Raw genomic sequence first — 19,516 nt, 5'->3', positions numbered from 1 at the left:
CCCAGGCACTCCTCAATCAAATGAGGAGAATTCAAATATAATACAAAGCTAGAGTTAACAGTGAGCACACTCCCCCACCCATACCAACACCTGGATATAATTGGTAATGTTAATATAAAATTACAGCCTCAACAAATAATAATTAAATATGCTAATACAAAATAACAAGGGAGAAAAAATCCCGCTCCGAAAGACAGAGGTAAAATTAAATAAAGTAACCACCTCCCCCCACCAACATTAACCAAAACCCCCAGCTTATATATACATACACAAAATAATAAAAGAAAACAACCCCAAAAGGGGAGAAAATTAAATCCCTCTCCCGAACCCCCCATGATAATATTAAACAATAAGGTAAGAAAAAAAGGGGGGATATAAACCAAAGCGGGGGGGAGGCAAACCAACATCTCTTATGTCTTACAGTTTACCTAAGAGAGTCCAAGAATTCCTTAGCATTTTCTGGTGATCCGAAGTTATATGCGGATCCTTCATGGTTAAAGCGTAACGTCGCTGGATAGTGTAAGGAGTATTGAATTTTTTTTTAGATTAGATTACTTACAGTGTGGAATCAGGCCCTTCGGCCCAACAAGTCCACACCGAACCGACACCCACCCATACGTTTACCCCTTACCCAACACTACGGGCAATTTAGCATGCCAACACTACGGGCAATTTAGCATGGCCAATTCACCTGACCTGCACATCTTTGGACTGTGGGAGGAAACCGGAGCACCCGGAGGAAACCCACGCAGACACGGAGAGAACATGCAAACTCCACACAGTTAGTCGCCTGAGGCGGGAATTGAACCCGGGTCTCTGGCGCTGTGAGGCAGCAGTGCTAACCACTGTGCCACCGTGCCTTCAACGCTTCTTCGCCTCGTCGAATGCCTTCCTCTTTCGGACCAGAGCTGGCGAAAAGTCCTGGAATAACATGATCTTGGATCCTTTATAGATCATAGCTTGGGGGTCTTTTCCGAGATTTCTAGAGGCTTCTTGGAGTATCTGCCTCTCCTTGGAGCTCTGCAGCCGGAACAGGACCGGGCGTGGGCGCTGGTTCGAGCCGGGCCCGCGTGTTGCGACCCGGTAGGCCCATTCTACCCTTACTCGGCCTGATGCAGCTCCCAGATTTAAAAGCTATGGCAGCCACTGCTCGAGGAATGCTACAAGCTGACCTTCCTCTTCCCGTTCGGGAAGGCCCAGCAACCGAATATTTTTCGACGACCTCGATTATTGCGATGTTGTTTCGGAGGTCGCGGCCTTTAACTCCGCCCCTCCGACTCTGCGCTCGATTTCGCCGATGTCTCGGCCGTGCTTCTGCAGCGCGGCCGAGAGTGAGTCCCATCGATTTCGGGATCCTTCAATGAAAGAGTCGATCTTCGCGTCCAGTTTGGAGATCATTTCTGCAAGGCTTGTCAACGTAAGTAAGTCCCCCGGGGCGGCTGTGGACGCCTCAGCTTCAGCTGGAGAGGGTGGGGGAGGGGTTTCTTCTTATTGAGAGCTGCGGGCTCCCTTCCCTTTAGTCATTTTTACTAAATATTAGATTCCTCCAAAGAGGTCTTTGAGATACACAATAATACAGAATGGCCGACTAGAAACTGAGAGCCAAGTTCTGCACCCATGAAAGTGGTCTCACCCGTGATCTTGCATTCATGCCACGTTACGTGTAATCCCATAATACAGTACTGTTCTTGTAAAATCTTTCTTACCATTTTGTTTTGATACCATCGCCTTTATATAGTATTATGATCTCCTTTCCTTAATTAATTTGTCGAGTTTTGGATAACTTGTTAGTTTGGTTAGACCCTTGGCATGCAACTGTTCTCCCTATCATTTCAATTCGTCATTTGGTTTGTCATCGGCACAACCTTATTGTTAATGTTTTGACATTTTGTCTCGACCTCAATCAACCGAATTATCCCATCACATTTTATACAGCAGTCCATACTTTCTTCACAGCTTCGCACACTTTTAAACATCTGCAGAGACTAATTATTGAGCCAATCGAAATGTCACTCACACCATTAGCATGACCATTCGATCTGTCTATTTATTGTTATGTCTGCTTACAAAATCTATGCTTGTGATTTCAAATAAATCAGTTAGGCTATACCCTGATGTCGTGTGACTTATGACCTCGAATTATCAGTTTCGGAGACGATGTGTGAGTATGGTATTGATACTGCAAATATTCGTCTGTGTGTCAACTGTTAGTGTGGCATTAATTTTGTGCATGTACCACCGTTTCTGTTGTACCTGTCAAATTGAGGTAGATTCTATATGTATCAATATCTAAGACATCTCTGTGACTGTGAGTTTGGGATTGGGTGTGTAAATATTTGTCTCTGGAATTATCTATGACTATGGGATTCAAAATGCAAACATCAGCATCTGATGCTATCTGTGATGATGGAATTGATCCTATAAATATTCGTCTCTGGTACTCCCGATGAGTCTGGGATTCATCCTGGAAATATTTGTCTCTGTGCGACCTTCGAATCTGTGATTGATCCTGAAAATATCCGTCTCGTTGCTATCTGTGTGTAAAGTATTTGCCGCGCGTATCTTCCTTAAACGTTTCATCTCTCACCTTGAAAGCGTGACCTCTCGTTAGTGAATCCTTCACCCTCGGCAAACGTTTATCTCGATCTACTCTGTCTATACCCTTCATTGTTTTGGAAACCTCATGATTTGGAGATGTCGGTGTTGAACTGTGATGTACAAAGTTAAAAATCACACAACACCAGGTTATAATCCAACAGGTTTAATTGGAAGAACACTAGCTTTTGGAGACACTGCATGAATTGATGTAAAACTCTGTTATCTGACTTTTTATATTAGAATCATTCTAAACATCAGGTCATAGACAAGGAACACAGAGGGCTAACACCTTCAACATATTGTCTAGCTATCACCATTGTTAACAGCTAACCCGAGAATGCAACTTTTAAAAAAAGGGTTTTGTGATTTACACACGCAAGAAGTGAAACTATCACTGTATTCTAACAGATGAAAGGCTTAACAGACAATCAATTCTTCAATGTATAATTTCAGTTACATCACACTGCAAATTTTGCGATAAATTCTGTGTTACGAATTTTGTAAACCTCAATCAATATAACTCAGTGGAACCCAAAAAATTACAATGCCGATGGTTTAAGAAAGGCTCTTCGAAAAGCTGTTTTCACTGCCAAAAGGTGGGACACGTAAAATCAAAACGCTGATCTTTCAAGAAACGTACTGCGGGAAAAGATGTTGTAAAAGAGTTTCACACAGTGGCATTAGTCAAAGTTGGAAAGGAAACTCCAAGAAAAGTCGACAAGCTGCAGGAGAGGGCACAGACTGGGCAGGCAATCAGTATGGACCTAGTGCCTGGTCTCTCATGGACTGCACCTCTGTGGGTAACGTTTACTCAGAAAGAACCGGGGAGAAGGGAAAGAAGTTGTTATTTACAGAGAAACAGAATAAAATGATTCTCTAACAATAACAGATGAACTTATTTGCACTCTTTCCGATCTTTTACTAGAGAAAGTGAAAATTTGTGGGATTGGTGGAAAAACGTTTAGCGTTCCCCTATGTGAGATCAGTTTGGACAGGGAAAACAAAATTCGTGAAATAATATCGTGAGTCATTTTCAGAATGTCAACTCCAGGAATACAGTTTGTTATTGGGAATGGTTTATCAGGATCCATGTTGGGAGAGACACTACTTGTTGTGGAGACGCCAAAGCAAACTCAGGAAACTAAGGAGTTAAAACGAAACTAACCAGGAAATTTTCAACGCTATTTAGTAACAAGAACCCACCATCATAAATCACGGCATGAAGCAAAACGTTAAGTGAATGATGAAGGAGTTAAGGTTCAATGAGTGGACACGCTAGTTGATGTAACCTGTGCAGGCGGGCGTCAGGCAGACGTTTAGTTCTGAATGGCAATTGGGCTTTAGAAATGAAACAATAGAAAATATTTCTACTCCGTGAAGGAGTCAGAATGTATTCCTGAGAGTTCTTATCCTAAGACCATGGTTGCTTAGTTTAGAGGTGACATAGGCAGAAGGGCAGCAGATTGTGTTGCCAGTGACATGCGGGCAGGAAGTGTTATGGGTAGCACATGATTTATCAGTAGGAGGTAATTTAAGTGTAAGGAAGACTCAGGCTAAGGTAAAAAAATTCCAATGGCCTGGAATGCCATAAATGTTATACGTGCCAAATGGATGAGAAGTCACACGCAATAAAAAAAACCAACATCTTTCCTGCCAATTCCCACATTCGAAGAACCTTTCACGTGGGTTATGAATCATTGTGCAGACCTTCCCAAAACTATACTTGAGAAAATAAAATCTACTGACTATATTGAATGTGTCTTCCAGATTTCTATGAGGCAATTCTATTACGGAACATTAAAGGGAAAAGGGTTGTGGAGGAGTTCGTAGCTTTTTTTATGCGGTAAGGGCTATCCCGAAAGGTTCAATCAGACCAACGGTCCATTTTCAGGACTGAGCTGTTTAAGGAAGTCGTGGATAGCTTGGGCGTATAGCATTTTAAAGAAGTGCATCATATCCTCAATCCCAAGAAGCTTTAGAAAGGTTGGATCAGACCGTTTAGTTTAATCCTGACAGTACGCTCTTAACACGATTCTAAGGGCGTACTGTCAGGGTTAAAACAATGATTGGGATCAAAATATCCCATTCGTATTGTTTGCTCTTAGAGATGCCTTAACCAAATCTACTCAGCTTAATCCTTTCGAGTTTATATTCGGACCTGAGGTGAGAGGGCCTTGAAATTCATTCAAGAGAAACTGACATGACAAAGTCAGAGATGTCACATTTGGATTATGTATCTGAGGTGAGGGGGAGATTAAATGGGTTGCTGAGTTAGGTAAACAGCACCTGAAGATGGCAAAATATGGAATGAAGCTGGTGGCAGATAAAATCTTTAAAACTCGGAATTTTTCCCTCGGGGATGATGTGCTAATTTTGTTACTAATGGTAGGAGATCCCTTTCAAGCCAGATTCAGTGGGCCCTATGAAATTGAGAACAAATGAAGTCAGATGAGCTATCTGGTAACGCTGCTGGTTAGGGAGAAAAGTTTTTAAAAAGCTATCAGGCATGTGGTATGAATATCTTGAAACGATATTATAATACAGAGAAAGAACTGAAGTAACAAGTGTTACTTACTGCACCGAAGAATGAGAAATGAAATCCAGACGTCCTGAAGTTTCATGTGTTAAACAACGTATATTGATGAGTGGGATAGGATAGCGAATTGTCTATCTCAGGAGCAAAGAACAGAGTTGAAAGATTTGTTGCAGCAGTACGAGGACTAATGCAGAATTAAATGGGAAGGAGTAGTGCTCTTGGATATCGGTGCTAGATATCGGGAATGTCGTTCCTTTAAAACAGAACCCTTGCAGGCTTAATCCTTTCGAAGTCACACAGCTCCAGAAGGAAGTGGATGCTCTACTCAATAAAGATAACTTTGAACCGAGTCAGAGAGAGTAGAGTTCGCTGCTCATGCAAGTTCACAAACCAGAGGAGACTCAATTATTTTGTGTGAGGGCCTCAAGGAAGGTCAACGTTGAACAGTATCGGTCTCATATCCAATGCCAAGAATGGAGGACCGTGCAGAGAAATTCGGACAAGCCAGCTAAATCACCATTTTGAACAATTTGCGTGGTTATTGGCAGACACGTTTATCAGAGAAAGCGAAATAAATTTCTGTGTTTGGAAGTCTAAATCAGCTTTAACAATTCAAAGTGGTGTATTTTTGAATGAAGAAAGCACAAGCCACATTGCAAAGACTCATGAACAGAGTTGTGCCTGGGTTAACAAATTGTGCAGTTTATCTAGATGATGTAGCGATCTTTAGGGAGTCATGGAAAAATCACATGGTAAGAATGGCAGAGGTCTGTGAGCAAAACTGGCAATAAACTTAAAGAAAACGGAATTCACGAAGGCAGAGGTGACGTTTATGGGACATTACACCGGTCATGGGAAGTTGACTCCAAGGAACGCGAAAGGAAAGGCCATCGGGGAATTTCCATGAACAACCTCGAAGAAAGATTTTTGGAAATAAATGGTTTCAACCGCAAGTTTGTTACGAACTGCAGCAGTGTAGTGGCACCGCAGGAGAACACAAAGTATCGGTGCACACAGCAATTCCAGGAGGCATTTGACAATTTAAAAGCAGTATTAATCACTGTACCTGTTTTAGCTGCGCCAAATCTTTTGGAACCGTTCAAAGTCGCAGTCAATGCTCACGATAAAGGGGTTGGGGCTGTGCTGTTTCAGGTAGATGATGATGGAATTGAACAGTCATTTGGCTGCTTTTCAAAGAAACTCAACACCCACCATAGAAAAAATTCTACCATCGAAAAGGCATTATTGAGTTTGATACTAGCTTTACATTATTTCAGTGTTCATGACGAACAGTGTATCGAAGACAATTGTGTGCAGGAATCACAGTACTTCAACATTCTTGGAACAATTTAAAGACAAGAATAAGAGACTATTTCATTGGAGTCTTAGGATATAGACTTTTAATTAGCGAATTTTACATTTTGCATGCCATAAAAATGTAATAGCAGAAACGTTATTGCGGATTTACGGGATAACGTATTGATAAGAATTAACAAATACCAATGTATTCTCATTCAAATCGTTTATATAAATGATACACAGCAGTGGACCCAGAATCCTCTATGCAAACAATATGTTCAAAGGCCTCCGGTCTGAAAATTCAAACCTGTACAATTATCGTCTGTGTCTTACGTATAGCTAATTGTGTATCCAATTGGCAAGCTTCCTATGAAACCTCCGTGATCTAACCTTGTTTTAAATACACAAATGTGTCAAATGTTGTTTTCCTCTCAAGTTCACGTGGACAAGATCTACTGCTCTGTCTCATCAATCTTTTAATGAGCAGATTTTACATGTTGCGTGTCGTAAAATGCAATTACAGATACGTTATCGCGGATTTAAAGGATAAATTATTGATAAGATTTAAAAAATATTATGTTTTTGTATACACCTGTGTTTTTGTGTGTGCAGAAATTAATTTAAAAAAGACTAATGTTCTACGCATTTCATTGTAATGGTGTTAACAATTAGAAAAGTGGAAGCGATTTTTCGTTGTGATATTTCATTTTTTTTCTTAAGAGGGGAGTTGTTATGAAGTTGAAGGCTCGTATCCTGGGTGGCAACTTTCAGAGATCTTTGTACATGGACACCAAGATCCCTCTGCTCACCCACACTACCAAGTATCCGACCATTAGCCCAGTACCCCATCTTTTTGTTACTCTTACCAAAGTGAATCACCTCACACTTACCTACATTGAACTCCATTTGCCACCTTTCTGCCCAGCTCTGCAACTTATCTATATCCCGCTGTAACCTGACACATCCTTCCTCACTGTCGACAACTCCACCGACTTTCGTATCGTCCGCAAACTTGCTCACCCAACCTTCTAGCCCCTCCTCCAGGTCATTTATAAAAATGACAAACAGCAATGGTCCCAAAACAGATTCTTGCGGAACACCAAGGGATTGCCAAGTGATATTGACAGGAAACAAATCTGGGCTGAGAAGTGGCAGGTGGAGTTAGGAACAGTACCTTCCTGATCTAAATCACACACAGGTATTCCAAATCTTCGCTCTCTCAACACAGTGACAGCTCTCCCAAACTATATTACTTACTGAGTGCCCCATACTCATTCTCTGTTCCCACAATGACAGCTCCCCCAATGAATATTACTCTCTCGGTTCCCCACACTTTTACCACGTTGACAGCAACATGTTGATTTATATTACACACTGATTGCCGCCACTCTGCCTGTCTGTTAACCCAGTCACAGCTCTGTCTGGTCCATATGAGTTTCTGAGTGACACCCTGTTACAACAGTGACAGCTGCCCCAGTGAATATTACTCAGTTAGTGCCACATACACAGTCCCTGTTACTACACTGACAGTTCCCTCCTGATCTATCTCACACAATGAGTGACTGCACATAACATCTTTATGACCAGAATGACAGTCCCCTTCAGATCTATATTACATCCTGAGTGACTCCACAGCCCCTCACACGGAATGACCCTGCACTCCCCCTTTGTTAGCACTCAGACAGCTCTTTTCAGATCTATATTAGACACACAGTTATTCCACATCTCCACACAATTAGCACAGTGACAGCTCCCAAAATGTATATTACTCAGTGTACCCCTCACCCACTCTCTGTTACCACAGTGACAGCTTGGTCCTGATCTGCTACCACGGTGATTACTCTCTCTGAGCTATTTTACACAGTGTTATTCAAACCCCACTTCTCTAACCACCATGACAGCTCCCTCCTGACCTAAATTACTTACAGTGTATCCCTCCAATCACTCTATGTTACCATAGTATCAGCTCGCTTCTGATCGACTTTACAAACTGATTGTCTTCACAACTGCTCTCTGTTAACCAAGTGACAACTTTCTCCTGACCAGTATTACAGAATGAGTGACTCCACATCTCTTCTCGAATAACAATGTTACAAGGTGACGGTGGGGAGCTCCAAAAATGGTCAGTGCAGATTGGATGGATCGAATGGCCTATATTTGCACTGTAAGTTTTCCACTATTCATTAGTTTACATTATGATATTGAAGCAGAGACTGAGACAAAGTAGCAGTAGTATCCGTGGTACTCCTGCAAATTGTGGTGATATCTCGCAGACTGCATCTTTTGATATGTGAGAGACACCATGTACAGTTATAAGGTGATTCTGGTCAGTGCAACATTGACTCCGTCTACACTTCTCGCTGCCTGGGAAAGTCAGCTAACAAAGGTAAAGAACTCTCTCACCCTGGTTGTAATCTATTCAAAGCTCTTACGGCAGGCAGATTTTCAAGAGCTTAAACACACGAAACAACAGATTCAAGAATAGTTTCTTACCCATTGTCATTGGTTGTCGAAATGGAACACTAAAATTTTAAATTTGATGTTGATCTCAATCTTTGTGCAACTTGTCTGCTGCTATAGTATTATATTATTTGCTCTGTTTAATGACTCTCTTTAATCACTCAATCACTTAGTGCACCTCGGTATATGTGAGAATAATAGTTCAAAGGAAAAATCAAAACAACTTCGCATGTATAATGACTCACCAGGATTAGATTAGATTACTTACAGTGTGGAAACAGGCCCTTCGGCCCAACAAGTCCACACCGCCCCGCCGAAGCGCATACCCCTACATTTACGCCTTGCTTCACACTACGGGCAATTTAGCATGGCCAATTCACCTGACCTGCACATCTTTGGACTGTGGGAGGAAACCGGAGCACCCGGAGGAAACCCACGCAGACACGGGGAGAACATGCAAACTCCACACAGTCCGTCGCCTGAGGCGCGAATTGAACCCGGGTCACTGGCGCTGTGAGGCAGCAGTGCTAACCACTGTGCCACCGTGCCGCCCACAAACATGCAGGAACATGGACGAAGAACGTCATATAGATTCATCAAGTGGATCAGTCTTCCCCATCCCTACACTAATCATGGGAGATAACAGCAGTAGACAAGCGATATGCAAGAGGACTGGGCATAACAGAACCAACATTGACAGTCCAAGGATAGCCGGTAGGCTATTTCGGACTGAGATGAGGAAATATTTCTACACCTACAAAACTTTCTACCTGTGAAATTAACTGCCATGGAAAGAAGTTAAGGGAATAAACGATCGAAAGTTATCAAGAAAGAGTTAGAAATAATTAGAACATAGAACACAGAACATTACAGCGCAGTACAGGCCCTTCGGCCTTCGATGTTGTACTGACCTGTCATACCAATCTGATGCCGATTTAACATGCACTATTCCATGTATGTCCATTTGGTTATGCAATGACTACTTAAATGTACATAAAGTTGGCGAATCTACTTCCGTTACACCCACGACATTCCATACCCTTACTACTCTCTGAGTAAAGAAACTACCTCTGATATCTGTGCTATTTCTATCTCCCCTCAATTTAAAGCTATGCCCCCTCGTGCTCGCCGTCACCATTCGGGGAAAAAGACTCTCCCTGTCCACCGTATTTAACCCTCTTATTATTATATATGTCTCTATTAAGTCAACTCTCAACCTTCTTCTCTCTAACGAAAACTGTCTCAAGTCCTTCAGCCTTTCCCCGTAAGATCTTCCCTCCATACCAGGCAACATCTAGTAAATCTCCTCTGCACCCTTTCCAAAGCTTCCACATCTTTCTTATAATGCGTTGACCAGAACTGTACACAATACTCCAAGTGCGGGCGCACCAGAGCTTTGTACAGCTGTAGCATACATTCTTCGGTTCAAAGTAACAAATGGCATGGGAAAAAATGCAGGGACAGGATATTGAGTTGACTGATCAGTCATAGTCACATTGTTTTGCTGAGCAGGCTCGAAGGGTCAAACCATACCGTCTCATCCTGCACCCACTTTCTATATCAGGATGATAGTAAAAGCCAGGTGTAATTTTCCAATGAGGAGTCCCCCCAAATAGTAATCCTGTGTCTGCAATATTAAAAACACAAGATCTTTCATTCTTCAGCAAAAAGTAAAACTTTATTGATCATTTGAAAATGTTATCTTTGATGTCAGTATCTGTCGTGTGTTCACCATAGAACACCTGCCGTGCAGAAAGTGGCCATTCGGCCCATCAAGTCCACACCAACCTTCCACACACCACCACAGAGACCCAGGTCTCAACCAAGCATTGTCCATTGCTAATTCACTTATTCTAAACATACCTGGATACTATACGCACTACTGCGTTACCAATCAACCGGAACTGCGCATCTTTGGACTGTGGGAGGAAACCGGTGAAGCCGGGGGAAACACATGCGCACACGAGGAGAATGTGGAAACTCCACACAGACGGTCACTCAAGACTGTCTGACTGGAATCGACCCGGCTCCATGGAATTGTGAGGTAACACTGCAACACCGTGCAACTGATCTATTTTGTTGCCTATGTATGCTAAATGAAATAAATAATTTTATTATCAATGTAGCTGAGATTCAAATGTGCTCCATTTTTACGAATTCTTCCTTCTTTCTAAATGACTTCCTTTAAAAAATAATTGAAAAGAAAAGAACGTTACATCTACATCAGATTTACTGTGTAACGTTCAATAAATATTTATGTAATAATTAATTATATTTCACTTGACCAAATTCCAGGCCACTAAAACGTTGTGAAGTTAAAATATTGTTGGAATAAATATGATCCTAGATGTGACTTTTTTAATTGCATTTATTTTTTCTAAAGAACAGTCGCTTCAATAGTGTCCATGGAGATTTCCCAACGTTTTTCAACTCTGCTCTGAATTTTCTCTGGGTTGCTGCATAAATACATGGGTTCAGAAAACAACTGAAAAACTTCAAGAAATCTCCAACTTCAGTGAGAAGATACTCCAGGTTTCTCGTGCCGCCTCGGTAATGATTGATGTTTGTGAGTTTGCTAACGCCTAAAATCACTCAATGTGGCGACCAAAGCAATAGAAAACTAAATGAAACAGAGAACAATAAAATGATGGACCTTTTTCGACTCTCCATCTGTGAATCATAAGGCTCATTCCTTTGACCCCGGAGTCCCAGACGGGTTCTGTTCACCACTAAAATACGGTGAATGGTTAAAGAATTCAGAAAGACAATCAGAGCGAAAGGAAACCAAATGACCCAGGCGCTGTAAAACCAGACATATGCTATTCCTTCAGGTGAAGAAAAAAAAAGCCAAATTTCGCTGGCAGCCCCAAGGCACATCGTTAATAATTGTGTGAGGCTCATATTGGAACAAAATCGATATTTCCTTCAAAAAGACCACGACAGAGATGGTTACTACAACTGTGTGCAATTCTATTGGTGCAATACTTTGCTTTAAAATTCTGGCAAGAAATCGCGACAAACCGATCGAAAGTGAAGGAGAGCGTGCACCAAACAGTCAATTCAACAGTAGTAGCATCCATATATATGATAACGCTGCATACGTGAGTATGATATAGAAATGACAATGTAAAATGATAACTAAAAATATAATTCATCATTATGTTGACGATAACGACCAGTAGATCAGCTGTTGCCATGGCCACCATGTATACAGAGATACACTTGGACAGGCCACATCTTCTCCGAGGAACAATAATGAGGACCATCACAGAGAGCGGGGGAGGGGTTGGAGAGAGAGAGAGAGAGAGAGAGAGAGAGAGCGGCAATAAAGTCAATGATTATCTGGTATCTGTTTGAAATAAGGATTGATATATCTCTTGAAAGCATTTGAATTCCGTGTCTTTACCAAATCGGAAATCTGCCCACAGATGTAATAAGCTGCTGCAGAGCTCACTTTGTGTGGGATAACAAGGTATTCCATTCATAAATGCACATTTTCAGTCGCCTGACCTCTGAGGAAAGTTTGAACATGTTTCAGGCTTCTCGATGATGATCAACATAAAATATACGAGGACATCGCCTTGCTAGATTAACTGTCTAACATGAAATGCTCCGGTCAGAAAGACTGATCTTCTTATTAAACTCAAAGTAAAATGAGGAGAATACTAACGTTAATTTATAACAAACATAATGACTCACCGGGAAGATCAATTGTTGTCAGAATCGGGTAATAAATCTCTTTCACCAGCAAAATTGCTGGATACCCCATTTTCAAACAGAGTGGATGATCTTTGCAGTTGAAAGACGACTTGGAGAATGGAAGAAACAATGTTAGAGAATTTCTATTTATAAGTACATGAAGTCACCAGAGAGTCAAGTATGGTCAATCATCAGTAACATTAGTGACAATCATTTAGCAAGTTTTGAATCAGGAAAGTGCGTGTCGTTTGCTATGTTTTTCGAAGATGATTGTCTGCTGCCGTCTCGACTGGCTACCTGCTCCAGACACAGTCGGAAGACTCATAATACCCTTTGGAAGGGAATTCCAGGATTTTGATACTGAAGGAATGACGATATATTTTTAAGGAAGGATCTTGATTGGCTTGGCGGGGAGATTGCAAATCTCCCTTTGTCCTTCTAGATGGTAGTGGCTGGGTGTTTCTAAAGTGCTGTTTGAGGATCATTTGTGAACTTCTGCGGTGTATCCTGTATACAGGACCCACTGCTGCGACTGATAGACAGTGTTGGCTGGAGTGACCTTTTCTGGATGTGATGTCAATCAAGTGACTGCCATGTCCTGGATGGTGTCAAGTCTCTCGAATATTACTGGAGCTGCTTTGATTCAGGTAAGTGGGTTCTATGCCATCACACTTGGGAATTGTGTCTTGTAGATGGTGGAGGAGTTAACGGCTTAGTTAATTGCTGCAGGATTCCGAGTTTCCATGGTTTTATATGTCAGTGTATTGATAGGGATAGCTCAGATCAGATTCTGATCAATCACAACCCAAAATTCATGATAGTGGGGGATTCAATGGTGGTAATGGAATTGAAGGTCGGGGATCATCATCGGATTTTTTTTCTCGTTATTGATGTTTATTGCCTGGCATTTGTGTGGTGCCAATGTCACTTGCCATTTGTCAATCGAAGCCTGCCAAATGCCCAGCTCCTGCTACATTTGAGAATGCTCCGCCTCAGTGTCTGTGGATTCGCAAATGGTTCGAAATATTTTGCAATCATTAGCGAACATCCCCACTTCTGACTTTATGATGGAACATGGGTTATTAAAGACGCAGGTGAAGTTGGCTGAGTCAACGACCAAGAAAGAGAGGTTTTGATATATTTAATTTACCAGATTGTTAATGAAATGGCATTGATATTTGATATTTAAATAAGGCATTAATAACAAATGGAATGTGAATTCTCCCAGTGGGTGGAGTGAGCCTATTTCTACAGCGCTTATTATGGGAGCTTTTATCTGACAAATTACACTGAATGTGCCTTTGACACTTCATTCGCCTTCGCAACATACTGCAAGCATACACCTCTGATATTTTCCAGCTCACAAACTTCTAAAAAATCTAAAATTCTGCTTCATACGCATCTCAGCTTTTGACATACACAGCGGTGGCTGTACATTGAGTTGGCAGGTCACCAGTTATAGGGAATACGTTCCTCCCAACTTCTTGATTTCTTGCTTCATTGAAGGCCGTCGTGAAATACGGTTTCAATATGCAGACTTCTGATCAGCTGCTATCTGCTTAACGACCTAAGTGCCTTTCTGACATTTGATAAGATACCTCAGAATCATCATAGATCAGATTGCTCCATTATGAACAGCATATTTGTGCAAATTTTGCTGATGTAGGAATTACATTTCCGCTGTACAAAGCTTCCTCACCTCTGCAGTCCCATCTACTGGTAATGACTGGCAACTCATTTGTTTATCATCTAATATGTGATGACACAACACACTAGCTGACTGTGATTTATGTACAATGATGCAAACAATAAAGTTTGATGGCTTAGTAAATGCAAAAGTGAACAAGTATTTGCACCAATGATACAATGGCCCTGGTCACACTTTGGCTCACATGCACATTCTAACAGATGTACATGCACACACGCCTTCACTCGCACACACCTTCACTCACATACACCTTCAATCACACGGATTCCCTCTCATACACATAGCCACGTAAAAACCCGTGCACACCCTTAAAAGCACACTAACCGTCAAACACACGAACACCCACTACACATGCAAACATACGGTTACCAAGAGACATGAATCAAGAAGTAATATTGTGATTTTGAAATATTGAAGCTGCTTTACACAACCCCAAATGTCCCATTGATACAGGGCACACCTGGGTCTGGCTCTGGATCCAGCTGCCCCAAGACTGAAAGGTTTCTGTATCACTCAGTGTGTTGGAATCAGATGCTGTGTTTGGGAATAGGACATAGAGTCATGGAGAAATACATCACGGAAGTAGAGTCTTCGATCTAAGCCTATATATTAAAGACCAAGATATTGTGGATGAGAAATGAAACATGGCACGAGCTTTTGAAGCCTGGGTAATTAACATATTTAATGGAGACGTTGATATGTGGCTTTCTGACTCAATAAGAAGGTAAAGCATGAATGATTGCCGAAAAACACCCAGAGGAGTCCTAACCACAGTAGTATCTATTAACGAGAGAAAGTCAAAGAAGTTCCAGTGGAGAAAAGGTTCTGTGGCTAGGCAAGAATGAACAGTTGCTTAACATGCCAAATTAAGCTCATTAAGTGAAGGAAAATGTGATTTAATGATACTGAGTTGATCAAGTCTGCCACAGAGAATGACAACAATAAAATAAGGATTGGAAAATTGTGAAAAGATTGTTTCACCTGTCAAGCCCTCAACCCACACTACGACATGAAATTATACCCATGGCGCTGCATAAATCAATATTAATCAGGGCACAATTTAATTTAGATATAGTTGGGAATCCTGAATTAGAACTCAAACTTCTATGCACTTCCTCTCCCGAATTTGTGGTGATACCGCAACTCGTTTTTATCAATTAAGTATATTAAACATGCAGACCGCATTTTACACTTGGCATTTTCATCAGGAAGAGCCTATTTTAAAAGAAAATCAAATCGCTCAGTTCTAATGTCCTCCAATACCAGGTGAACCATGATTTTCTAATGTTACCTTCCAGGTATAAACTTACTACCTGATGGTGCTTCTAGAAGCCAGTTTTCACTTAGTTTGATGTTTATAACTTTTCATCATATCACTTTCCCCTAACTGTCTGCCTATTATCATTATACATGGGATTATTGCGAATATTCATGTGCATGTGAAGGATCCAACTGGGAATCAGAACCAAACAGAAGAAAATCAAACACAGAACATGGTGTTGAATTTGTGGAGAATTTCCGTTTTTGTTGAGAATATTGAAATATTTCAGTGATATTTTGTCCCTGTAGTCTCACAGTCGGGAGTTAAAGGCTGAGTCCCAATATGCTTGTGTTTGTTGGTCTATTAGGGATGTCGAGATCAGTTACAGACAATTAAGAGTGGGTTTAAAGTTACACGTCCATTCAGATCATCATTGCTCCTCAATTTATTTATTGAGGCATCATCAACGCATTTTTACTATGTGTCAAATGCAATATTTTTACCTAATCACAGATGGCGATTTGCTCAATATTTAATCACACGGAGAACATAGTTTAAGATTGTTTCATGGCGAAGGTATGAGAGATTTTTACTTGGTATCCAACCCTATGCTTATATGTTCATTTTAAAGCTGTAAACGTAGCTTTACAATCAGTTTGCTTCCAGTTTAAAATAGTAGAGAGAGCTTTATTACCTAATCCTTTTATGTTGACGGGACCAGCACAAAGTCTACTTTCCTCTGTTTGTGACCCCGTACTGTCCGTCTTCTGGCAGTGTAAGGAACACTGCTTTATCACTTCTGGGCTGATTTTATAGGGACAGCGTGGGCATGATCTAGTCAATACTTTATCTCATGTTTAACTCGATGGTACTGCATTCGTTGTATTGGATAAAAATGAGTGGAAAACTCATTCAAACATAGAAGGTTCTTAGAGAGCGACATGGCAGGGCTAGGATGAGGAGTGGCAGATGGAGTTCAACCCTGCCAAGTTGTCCATTTTGGAAAGACAAATAAGAATGCGGAATACAGGGTTAACGGTAGGGTTCTTAGTGAGGTGGAGGAACAGAGGGATCTTGGGGTCTATGTTCATATATCTTTGAAAGTTGCCACTCAGGTGGATAGAGATTGTAAGAAGGCCTATGGCGTTCATTAGCAGTAGGATTGAATTCAAGAGTCGTGAAGTGATGTTGCAACTGTACAGGACTTTGGTTATGCCACATTTGGAGTACTATGTGCAGTTCTGGTCGCCTCACTTTAGGAAAGATGTGGAAGCTTTGGAGAGGGTGCAGAGAAGATTTACCAGGATGTTGCCTGGAATGGAGAATAGGTTGTACGCGGATAGCTTGAGAGTGCTAGGCCTTTTCTCGTTGGAACGGCGAAGCATGAGGGGTGACATGATAGAGGTTTATAAGGTGATCAGAGGAATAGATAGAGTAGACAGTCAGAAACTTTTTCCCCGGGTGCAACAGAGTGTTACAAGGGGACATAAATTTAAGTTGAAGGGTGGAAGGTATAGGGGAGATTAGATTAGATTAGATTACTTACAGTGTGGAAACAGGCCCTCCGGCCCAACAAGTCCACACCGACCCGCCGAAGCGCAACCCACCCATACCCCTACCTTTACCCCTTTAACCTAACACTACGGGCAATTTAGCATGGCCAATTCACCTGACCCGCACATCTTTGGACTGTGGGAGGAAACCGGAGCACCCGGAGGAAACCCACGCAGACACGGGGAGAATGTGCAAACTCCACACAGTCAGTCGCCTGAGTCGGGAATTGAACCCGGGTCTACAGGCGCTGTGAGGCAGCAGTGCTAACCACTGGGCCACCGTGCCGCCCAGATGTCAGGGTTCTGTTCTTTACCCAAAGAGTGGTGGGAGCATGGAATGCGCTGCCTGTGGGAGTGGTAGAGTCAGAATCTTTGGTGACCTTTAAGCGGCAATTGGATGGGTGCTTAAGCTTGGACAAATGTTCAGAACAACATGGTGGGCCGAAGGGCCTGTTCTGTGCTGTATTGTTCTATGTTCTATGTTCTCTGTAATTGCTGAGATGCTATTTACCATTCACAGGAGGGTAGAGTCTCACATTTCGGGGAGTGTTAATCGAACACTCAGCTGAGGAAGAATTTCTTCTCTCAGAGCATAATGTGTCTTTGGAACACTTTGCCTCAGAAAGCTCTGGAGGTCGAGACCTTCTGTACATTTAAGGCTGAGAAAAATAGATTCTTGATCGGGAGGGGGAATTGATGCTTGCGGGAAAGGTCAAAAAGTGGACATGCATGAAATAACTCCACAGAAGAATGCATCGCGTCACCAAGTTAGTTTTTATTTACAGGTGAAGAGTGCTTGGCCCTGGTTCAGCTTGGACAGTGGTAGCTGCCAGAGAAAAGATCCGCTGATGTTCCTTTTTTTGTAACTGTCAGTCAAGATTCCGATTGGACCAGGTTAACATCTCCAAGCAAGTGATTCATATTCTTTGAGATCGACCTTTGTAACCTCGTTTTTATCATTACAAACCACCCCTCCACGTTTGGGGACACGCGCTTATTCTTCCTTCTTTTAATTTTCTTAGGGCTTTTACCCACCAGGGTTGCTTCTTCTGACTGAGTTTTGGATATGGGGAGCATAGCCTGCCTCCTGCACCTGAGTGCCTCAGAAGAAATACGTCTTCATCTTCAGGCAGTAAAAGCGTCGAAACTGCAACATTCGCTGTATTCATCTCAGACTCCAATGTTTCTTAATTGGTAGATGCAAGGGCTGAACCTATGCGTTCTGCAAATCTTTCTGCATGCACGGAGCGGTCGGGTATGCTTCGTACCTTCACCGTTTTCGAGTTTCCGTTTTTGTGTGGTTCACGTGCTTTTTAAGGTCTGCCTCAATGAACCAAAATTTGTACATCACGGCACCTCGTGTTAACCATCCCCCACAGCAATGCAAAGGCATTTTCATGATATCTGCACCAAACTTTGTCTGCTGATGGAAACTTTTTCTCTTGCTTTGCGTAGTCTTGTATCTGGCATCTGCATTCCTGATGCCATTTCACTCTTCCCCTCACGTCCTGAACGATCAGATTTAACCTGATATGGAGTCTTCTCCCCATTAACAACTCTGCTGGAGTTATCCCTTGATAGCATAGCAGGTGATTCTATAAATAAGTCGGAGCCAGTACATTGAATGAAGCTGTAGGGTGTTCCTCTGTGCTTTCCTTCAAAGATTAAACTGCTCATCCCAACAGACCATTGAACGGTTGATGGTATCGAGCTGTCCAAACAAGTCGGATACGATTCGACTTCAGGAAATACTCAAATTACCCGCTAGGAAATGATGGCCCGTTGTCTTTGCCTGCATTTCCGAAAGATCTTACGTTGCTAAATATGATCACAGCTATTCTGTCGTCTGGTCTGAGTTTGATCAATAAAGTCCACTTTGAGTGGGCGTTCTTAATGTCTAAGCTATTGAGACAATTGAAGGGCTGGCTTAGTTACGAAAAATAGATCCGCATGAATGCGGCGGTGCTGCTGCCATAGAGTTTGTCCTTGTCGGCACTCGGGTCATTGTCCCACAATGGCGACTATGTCTGTATGCAATCTTGGCCACTAGATATAGCATCTCGCCAACATTTTCATTTTGGAAATTCTTGGATAGCCCTGAGGAATTTCAGTCACGACGAGGCAGCAACATTTTGTTCTGGACGATTACTCTTGTCCCAAAGCATAAATTGATTTTGTTCACTGTAATCTGGTCTCGCCGGGTCTAGAAAGTTACGAATACTTTTTGAAATGGTCGTTTTGTTTCCTCCAACACGACGAGCTAATTTAATTTTGCCACAACCGGATACTTTTGCGTCAACAGTCTGATATCGCCAGCGGTGAACGGGAGGCTGTCCTGAAAGCTGAAAACCAGAACCGATTCTTTCAATGGCGATACCATTGCTTGTGTATCTGGACGCGTG

This window comes from Chiloscyllium plagiosum, unplaced genomic scaffold (assembly GCF_037043375.1).
Source record: "Chiloscyllium plagiosum isolate Xiang-an unplaced genomic scaffold, Cpla_swu_hap1 HiC_scaffold_41, whole genome shotgun sequence".
In the NCBI taxonomy this organism is placed as follows: domain Eukaryota; kingdom Metazoa; phylum Chordata; class Chondrichthyes; order Orectolobiformes; family Hemiscylliidae; genus Chiloscyllium; species Chiloscyllium plagiosum.
Note: the sequence above shows the minus strand (reverse complement) of the source record.